The sequence below is a fragment of the Danio rerio genome, chromosome 7, assembly GCF_052040795.2.
Source record: "Danio rerio strain M-AB ecotype USA chromosome 7, GRCz13ab, whole genome shotgun sequence".
Lineage (NCBI taxonomy): Eukaryota > Metazoa > Chordata > Actinopteri > Cypriniformes > Danionidae > Danio > Danio rerio.
This window is the reverse complement of record NC_141027.1, coordinates 37070506-37080000: the sequence shown is the minus strand read 5'-3', so window position 1 is coordinate 37080000 and position 9495 is coordinate 37070506. Positions and strand designations below refer to the sequence as shown.

At 34.1% G+C, this 9495-nt stretch overlaps 2 protein-coding genes and 1 long non-coding RNA gene across 3 annotated transcripts in view; all 3 read right to left on the bottom strand.

Annotated features, from left to right (window-relative positions):
* The window catches only part of tox3 (TOX high mobility group box family member 3), a 263708-nt gene that overhangs the window by 101058 nt on the left and 153155 nt on the right, over window positions 1-9495 (bottom strand). The window lies entirely within an intron of this gene.
* Window positions 1-9495, bottom strand: part of LOC147843130 (uncharacterized) — a 553038-nt gene that overhangs the window by 417971 nt on the left and 125572 nt on the right. The window lies entirely within an intron of this gene.
* The window catches only part of LOC147836053 (uncharacterized), a 191178-nt gene continuing 184345 nt past the window's right edge, over window positions 2663-9495 (bottom strand). The window contains exon 5 of the long non-coding RNA XR_015495965.1: window positions 2663-2826. This is a non-coding gene — a long non-coding RNA (uncharacterized LOC147836053). The remainder of the gene's footprint in view (window positions 2827-9495) is intronic.

The following is a 9495-nucleotide window of genomic DNA, read 5'->3' as shown; positions in this document are numbered from 1 at the left end:
ATTACCGCGACGCGGTGGCTCAGAATGTCACTGGTTTGAGTCCCGGTATGGAGTTTGCATGTTCTTCCCATGTTGGCGTGGGTTTCCTTCGGGTTCCCCCACAGTACAAAGACATGCAGTATAGGTGAATTGAATAAACTAAATTGGCCATAGTGTATGTGTGTAAATGAGTGTGTATGGATGTTTCCCAGTAATGGAACTGGAAGGGCATTGGCTGCATAAAACATGGATGCTGGATAAGTTGGTGGTTCATTCTGCTGTGGCGACCCCTAATGAATAAAGGGACTAAGCTGAAGGAAAAATGAATGAATAAATTATTGTTACTAAGTTGCTGTTAGTTAAATAAAATACAATTGAATTGTATTACTTATTACCTTAATGTAATACAACAGTTACAACTTGATTTAAATGAATTATTAAACATCAAATAAGAAATTACCATCACAATGCTTTTGTGGTTTTCATCATGAGTTTAGTTTCATTAACTTATGTTAACAAATAGAGTGTTATTGTGCAGTGTTGACAAACAACAGGCCTATAAATATTCAGAGCATTTTCAATCAGTATCTCTGTCGTAGACCAGATCAGCATGCGAATGTTAATGTCTGAAATAAATAGCCAATTTAGCCAATATACAACAATTGGAATATTTGTAAAAGATACTCTAAATGTTTAATACTAAATAACTATTCTCAGTGTTTTAATTATTCAAGTGCCTATGATTAGTGGCGGATTTAAACAATGAGGTAAGCGGCCGCTTAGGGCCCCAGGAAATATATAAGTAAAAGTGATAATTATACCTGTAAACTATATATAACATCTTTCTCTACCATATTTTTATGGTGAGAGTTAAACAAATACAATTTTAATGTAATTAAACATTATTTAGTAAACATTAAAATATAATGTTATTATAATAATGTAATGTTATGTAATAAAAATAATATTACCAAAATATTCACCACGGAGCAGTCCAGCAGTCAAAAAAAAAAAAAAAAAAAAATAAATAAAAAATATATATATATATATATATATATATATATATATATATATATATATATATATATATATAATTTTTTATTGTAAATTCATTTTAAGACAACGAATCACTTGTAAAGTGTGCAAAATGTAAAGATTACATTCATTTAAATTGTTGAAAAGATGATTGAGTGATATAAAAAAAAACAGCAATATAAATAAAAATTAAATAAGTAGAAAGAGCGCATTTCAGGACTTTGGCCCCCTGGCTGGAAATTGCTTAGAGCCTCTAAATCACTAATATAATATCAGCACATGGATAGTTTTATGTAATGTTACAGTATCTGGTGAAAAAAATTATCCATATTTCAGCTTAAATGTAGATTTAAATGTATATGTTTCCAATATGCAGTCAACTGAACAAGTACAAAAGGTATAGCAAATAATTACAATTAGTGACATAAATGAGACATTGGAACACACTGTAGGAAACTGAAATATATATATATTTTTTTAAAGCAACTCCGAAAAATAATTTTGCACTTTACAGTTACATCAAACAATCAACATCATACTACATGATTTACTTAGAGGACAATTTCAAATATTAAATGTTCTTACGTATTCATATCTAAAAGCGAGAGAAGCTCAGACAACAGTGATCACCTTCCCCTGGATACTTGCCAAGGTGCAGAAAGAGAACCTCCCTCTCCATTTCCTCTCTCTTTTTTTTTTCAAACATTTTCCTTCATTCACTTAGTTCTACAAACCGCACACCAAACTTTCCAAACTTCCCTGTTTTTTTTCTACTGTGCTGCTGCATGGTAGCAATTATTGCGTCCTAAGAAGTGGTTCTGCCGTTTTAAAACCTCTGTAACAATTCTGTCACACTCCCACCAAATAATAAGTAGCAGAAATGAACAAATCCTAAAGCCTGCATGTTACTGGCTGAGTGCCAAAAAGTGCTGTCAGCCTGTGGATCTGCCGTAAAACCAGCACTGAGATTATTTTCTGTAAAAACAGACCTCCACATATGGTGCCCTACTGGTAAACCACTGGCAGACTACATTTTATATTATTTTCTTTCTTTCTTTCTTTCTTTCTTTCTTTCTTTCTTTCTTTCTTTCTTTCTTTCTTTCTTTCTTTCTTTCTTTCTTTCTTTCTTTCTTTCTTTCTTTCTTTCTTTCTTTCTTTCTAGCACTTTAGGGCAATATAAATGCTCTGTCCTGTGCTTCACCTGATGTGTCTCTGCCGTGAAATATTCCTACAAACTGCTCTAGATCTCATTTAGTCGACTGTTCCACATTGTGGTTGGAGCATAACTATATATTTGCAGGTTACTATTTTAAAATTTACAGCACTGGATGCTGTTGTCTCGTACTGAGAGACTGTAAGTAACGTCTGTGTGCACACACACGTATAATCACACATATAATGGCGTATCAATGCAGCCCTGTCTCTTACCGCACTTTAAAAGCTTCTTCACAAATAGAAACACTGCAGGTTATTTATTCTGATAGTTCAAGGCTGCGGACTGAAGAGCCGTAGGGGGAAAGAAAAAAAAATCAACAAGAAAAAAAACAAAACAAAGCACAGATGGAAAGAAAACGAAAGGAGAGGTAGGAAAACAAAGCCGCAGGATAGGGCTCTGTCTCTTTCGCTGCCTGCCACTGGCACAGAATACCTGTGTTCAGAGTTATTTAGAGTGATCAGGTGCAGCGAGGTGGGTCGGCGCTGGTGCACACAGACACATGTTTCTGCGCAGTTTGACATAATTGCCATTCTCTCTCCCATTTGGCATCTCAGTAACATCAGTCAGAGAGAAGCAGGCCTGTCACAACTGTCTGACTGCAGGGAGAACAGGGAGAAAGAGAGGGAGAGAAGTCAGATAAAGGAGAGAGGGAGAAAGTGAGAGATAGCAGAAATTATACTGTGCAGTGCAAGTCATTCATCCATAATCAGCACCAAACAGAGATCCAGGACAAAAGTGAGCATTAAATAAAATTAATATTACCTAAAAGGTTTCACAAGTTAAGCTGAGTAGAAAGCTTGATATTTTTGCTGTATATGGAAGCTATTATGGATGGATACTGTAGATAGATAGATAGATAGATAGATAGATAGATAGATAGATAGATAGATAGATAGATAGATAGATAGATAGATAGATAGATAGATAGATAGATAGATAGATAGATAGATAGATAGATAGATAGATAGATAGATAGATAGATGGATAGATGGATGGATGGATGGATGGATGGATGGATGGATGGATGGATTTTGGCATCAAAACTTTAAACAGGTTTTTTTTTAACTAACTCATGAGGCAACATAAAACTTTTAATTAACATTTTAAGTTCTCTGAACGTAACATTTTAATTTCTTTAAATGATTCACAATGTATTTGTTTAAAATGATTGGTTACACTTGAAATTCTGCCTAAACAACTCATATGGTCAATATAAGGTGGACTTTTTGTTTGTGATGCTAAATTTTGCAAGGACAGAGTCACAGAGGCACTACCTGAACCCATCTGACAAAAGAGAAAGGTTAAATTAATAAGATATTCAAATGTGGTGTCTTGGTGATATTCAAAAGAAGGTTGCTGGTTCAAGCCTTGGATGGGTCAGTTGGAATTTCTGTGTGGAGTTTACATGTTCTACCCCTGTTGGCGTGGTTTCAAATATTTTAAAGTTTAGTCTATTAGCCTATTTAAGTTATCTGTATTTAAACATATAAGTTAATTCAATGAAGAGACCACATATGATCAACTCAATTAATTGAGTTTTTGATTTCCCATTACTCAAACGAACTTAAGGAATCACTGTCCTAGAATCTTTTTGAGTAGTCTCAACTTATTAGGGTTTACAGTGCAGACAGACAGATATAAATGTGAATAATTTTAATTGTTAATAATTTTAGCTCACAAATCTGATCCATTTTTTCAAGAAAATGATAGCCAAATTAAATTTTCAAAACATTAACAATAAAAACTTTAAGTAACCTCAAAAAGATGTTGCAAAAAATTCGAGTTTTTAAATTAGCAGAAAAATAAAAAATTATAAAAATAAAAATAATTTGCATGACAATTTGCATGAAATTGTATTCATTTTTACAATGTAGCTACACACACTCTGTACATAAGTAAATTCCTTTTAGATACATATTATATTATGAAGTTTCTGAAGTTTATAACTATTTAATCAAAATGTTATTTACTATCGTTCTTTTTATTGTCACTGAAGTTTACAAGGTCACACTTTATTTTGATGGTCTGTTTGTTGAATTTAAGTTACACTGCATTTACATGACAACTAATTCTCATTACATTATAAATAGACTGTTAGGTTAGGGTTGGGGTTAGTGTAAGTTGACATGTTCTTGCAAAGTTTCTTATAGTCAGTTGAATGTCTGTTGAAGGAGCAGTATCAATATATATTAGGCAGACATTCTACTAATACTCAAATGGACCATCAAATAAAGTGTTACCATGTATAACAATGAAATCAAATAGGTATTTTTTTTATAATTTTTTTTTAATTGTCACAATAAAAATGCAGTGGTTTGTAGCACAAATTAAAATGGTCATCCTCATAGACTTTCATTCAGATTCCCATACATTAGTCACTTATTTAAGATATGATTTACATATATTGAAAGTGTTTTTTGATTAATTAAAACTCCAGTTAATGCAAATGTAATTGTCATAATTACCATGATGAACATTCCAAGCAAGCAGACAAAGATAGAAACACAGTGGCCAGTGTGTGCTCTTATTTAGGTAAAACGACTGTTTGGAAGCAGTATTCAGCATCTGAAAGGACAGGGAAAAGTGAGGAGTGCGGGGGCTTTTAGAATTGAGAAAATTCAATGTGACATGCTGAGAATGAATTGCTCAGTCAAGCTGAAATATCCCTCATTCTAATGGCTTGGGACAGTCATTGGTTTACTTCTCTGTCCATATCTCCCTTTCCCTTTTTCTTTCTCTGTCTGCTATTCAGTGTCACTCATATTATCTTTTTTCCAATAACAAATCCTAAAATAAGATGAACTGAACTCTCACCTAATGCGAAATCAAGCGCATTATGAAAGTGAACATGCTATTGAATTACATATAAAACACTTTTAAAATAAGCCTAGCCTTAATCCAGATCACTTCTATTCACGTTGAAGATTATATCATAAAATAAATATCTAAGAATTCTATTACACTGCTGCAGTGTCCATTATATATGATGAGACTATCTGGCCTGTGGACGAGAAAGAAAGAGCCATTACCCTGTGTACAGAACTGCTCGATCAGATTTCTTCTCTCTCTGACTGCAGATCTAAAGGTTAACAAGCTGATAAATTCAGAGAGAGGAGCAGAACACATTTGAAATACTTGAGTATTGCAAATGAAAAAGGAATTATTGCCCTCGCACCCTGCTGAATCATTAATACACGATTCAGCATTATAAATGCACCGATGCCAGGTTTGAAAAGCAAGCAAAACATCTCATTTTCTGACCACATTTGCCAATTTTATACACAGAATTCCTTTTTGTGCCTTCATTACAGCATAAAGTATTTCTTTTATGGGGTGCAGAACTTTAGAGCAGCATTGTTGGATATGAGCTATGACTTTGAAATCTTAGAATGTGGCAGTAAAAATGAGGCCGTAAAATATGGCTAAGAGAAGTTGAAATAATGCCCTTAGCAAATGTAATGATGGATGTAATGCTCATTGTTTCGCCAGCACACACATATACAGTACTTACACAATTCCAGGAATTCATGCAGGAAACAAAAATAGTAAAATTGCACCCTGGGGCTTGTCCACTGCCTCTGTGCGCCTGTGTGTGTGCGTGTTATTTAACTAGTACATTTCTTAAAGATAGCTTACTTTTAAAGGGCACCTATTTTCCCCTTTTTAAAGATTTAGGATAAATCTTTTGTGTCTCCAGAATGTGTCTGTAAAGCAGTGTTGGGCAAGTTACTTGAAAAATATAGTGAGCTATTAGCTACTCTACTTAAAATGTAGCTTAACTACACTAAAAGCTACCCCCTAGGAAATGTAGCAAGCTAAGCTGAAAGCTACATTGCAAAAGTAGCCTAGCTACATCTAAGCTATTTTTACAATTTTCCCTTTTCAATCAAAGCAACCTAAATCCAAGACAATAATATCTTAGAGAACAATAAAATTTTCAATGAAACATATGAGGCATAACTGTTCAGTGCAGTTATTTACTGTAAATAATTTGTAGTAAAAAACAGAAACAAATTGGGCTCTATTTTGTCGGTCCATGCGCAGAGCGCAAAACGCAGGGCGCAAATGCTTTTAGGGCGTGTCAGAACGCATTTTTGCTAATTTACGGACGGGAAAATGCGCTTTTCACCAAGGCGCATAGGCTAAAAGGGTTGAGTTTATTTTCTTAATGAGTTATAGGTGTGTTTTAAGAATAAACCAATTAGAGTCTCATCTCCCATTCCCTTTAAGACCCAGCTGCGTCGCGCCAAGAGCACATTCGCTATTTACAGGACGCAAAGTAAGTCTAAGAGGAAAAACTGAGCATTTCACTAGCAAACAGTTAACAGTTAACAGTTTTTCAACAGAAAACTGTTAAACAGAGCATCTACTGCGTGAGAATGAGAGATAATGGAACTATTTTCACATTCGCTCTTGGATAGGGAAACCTTTACGCACAGACATCAATTAGCCTATTAATAATAAATTTCGTTTGTTAAGCTTAAATATTTGTTTCAAAACTATTTCTAAATTTAGTTCTAATTTCTAGAAAACTAATAAATGAACAATATAGACCAAGTGTGGTCAAAATACTGAGTTAGTTCCAAGTACACCTGCCATGCCCCTTATGGTCTAAAACCTGACAGGTGGGCAAATCTAAGCTTGTTTTTAATAAAAAAAACATAAATATAGATATAATAAATAATACTGCTAATAATAATAACATTATACAAAAGCAAATTGTTATGAATGAACTGAAAAAGCCTCCCGAGATGAAGAAGACATAAAAGCAGTGATTTTTCATATTTATGTAGGCTAGAAAATAATATGTTTTGTAATATTTTAATCCTTTATATTTATACCCTATATCTATTCTTATTATATCCTATATATATATATCCTTAATATTTACATTTTTTCATATGTAAAGATATTTGCCTATTGCTCTCTTGTGCGTATTAAGCAGTGCGTAAGCGAGGCGCAACTCTGCGCCGGAGTTTAGACCGGGTTAGTTTTGGTCTAATGAAAATCTATTATAGTTTCTCAAAATAGCAACGCGCCAGCAGTGCGCCTTAGAACGCCTTCCTTTTTAGACCAGAACGCCTATGGGCGCACATATGAACGCTAATGCATTTGCTATTTAAACAGCATAGCGCAACGCCTCAAAACGACTCTTGCGCCAAGCTGAAACTACCAAAAGACTATTGCGTCTTATATAGGGCCCATTATAACAGCTAAAACAAAAAATCCAATAAAATCAGGTGTTACACAATTAAAATGCTATAGTCATTTATAGTAAAGGGACATATTTTGGAATAAGCATTATACTGTATATATATTTATATATTTATATATATATATATATATATATATATATATATATATATATATATATATATATACACACTAAAGTATTTGAGCACAGCATCAGAAATTAAGTTATTACATCGTAACATGTACTTCTCGAGGTATGGTCACGAGGAATCCTATTTCAGAAATCTCTCCTTCAGTCACCTTTCCATCAAGTAAGTTTCGGTTGGCCACGTCACCAAAAACTTTGTTGTCGAACACCGTAAAACAGAAAGAAGAAGAAAGTTTCATTCTTGCCATCATATGGATTTACTTTCATCGACTAGACACCGGCCTCACAGCTCCGTGAATGTCGGTGCTGTCACTTATTGATCTGCGATCTGTTAACATAGCATGTGTGGACGCTACTGCACTACTTGACTAATAAAATAGCTTCGCTACTGAAAAGCTATTTGATTTACAAAGTAATGTTACAGGTAATATGGATGCTGTGGATATTCAATATGTTTCTGTACAAAATGAACCTGATTTTAAGTGTCTTCTTTTATGATTAAACTGACATATGGCTTTGGTGATAAATTACAGCAATTTTACCATCTTTAACTTACTTTATTACAAACATGCACTGTTTTAAAATTGTTTTAAACTTGTTAATCTCAAACTTAATCACATTTGATGATGATTGATGATCACAGAGAGCTGAACAGATCTTTTAATCCCGGTTGCTTTGCACACATTCTGTCTTGTTGATATGATTATACGCGTTACTACAGAGACATGTTAATACGTGGCTGTCAATCAATTCGGTGAGTGGGGAAACCGCATTCCTATGTCACAGTTCTTTGGGCCTCAAAATGGGAGGGATTTGGATCCTATTTTAACATATCACATAAATATCACACCAATATGACTGTGGACGCAAGCTACACACATTCCTGTCCAAACAGCTTCCAAAAGATTATTTTTGTCATAGATGCCCTTTATATCTGCTGTTTATCAATACAAATGTGGCTAAATATCACATTTTCGATGATAATTGGAGGTTTATGTTGCATGAGTCTAGTTTTAGAAGCCACTATTTACATTGTTGTGCTTTTATGCAGTGGCATCACCACTAATCACGCTAACATGCTTTGATACATGAGAACAACCCACAATATAATGCCCACTAAGCCCAGAGAAAGACACCCACCCACATTTGTACACACTCGCACACACATTTACATACATACACAAAGGGAAACAGACAGATAGAGAGAGAGAGATAGAGAGACCAGTAGCACTTACACCCCATTAGCAAAATCTCCCTCTTTTCGGCTGAGATGGAAAAAAAAGGTGCATGCATAAATTTTACACATTTATTTCCATGGTAACCATTCACCGTGTCATTCACATGTCAAAGTGAATCAGAGGAGATTAGGGGCATTCTCTCTCTCCCTCTTTCTCTCGCTCTCGTTCCTACACTTTCACACAAATACACACTTTCTTATATGGGATTAATAAAAAGAATCACATGCCACATAGCAGCCATAGCTTAAAAAAACTGAGAAAAGAGAGGAGTTTGACTTGAGAAGTGGGAGGAAATGCATGTCACACACTCAAAAAATATTTAAAAGGAGTTATTCACAGCTATAAAGCCTAGCAGCATGTTTTAAACTGAATAATAAAGCTACACTCAAAAAAATTACTTTTGGGTAACACTTTAGGTTAGGTCACGATTCGTGCTATTAACTACTGGCTTATTACCGGTCTATTATTAAGACATAAACTGTTCATTAGCAGTTATAAAGTATGACTTTATACTGCATACCTAATCTCACCCAGGATCTAAACCCAACTTTTACTTTACTAACTATTAATTAGCAGCTAATTAGTCATTTATTAAGCTTGTAGTGTTAGTTAATAGTTTGTTAATACCGTGAATTGTGACCCAGACTATAATGGTACTGACTTTTGTTGCTCGTTCAAACTATTTA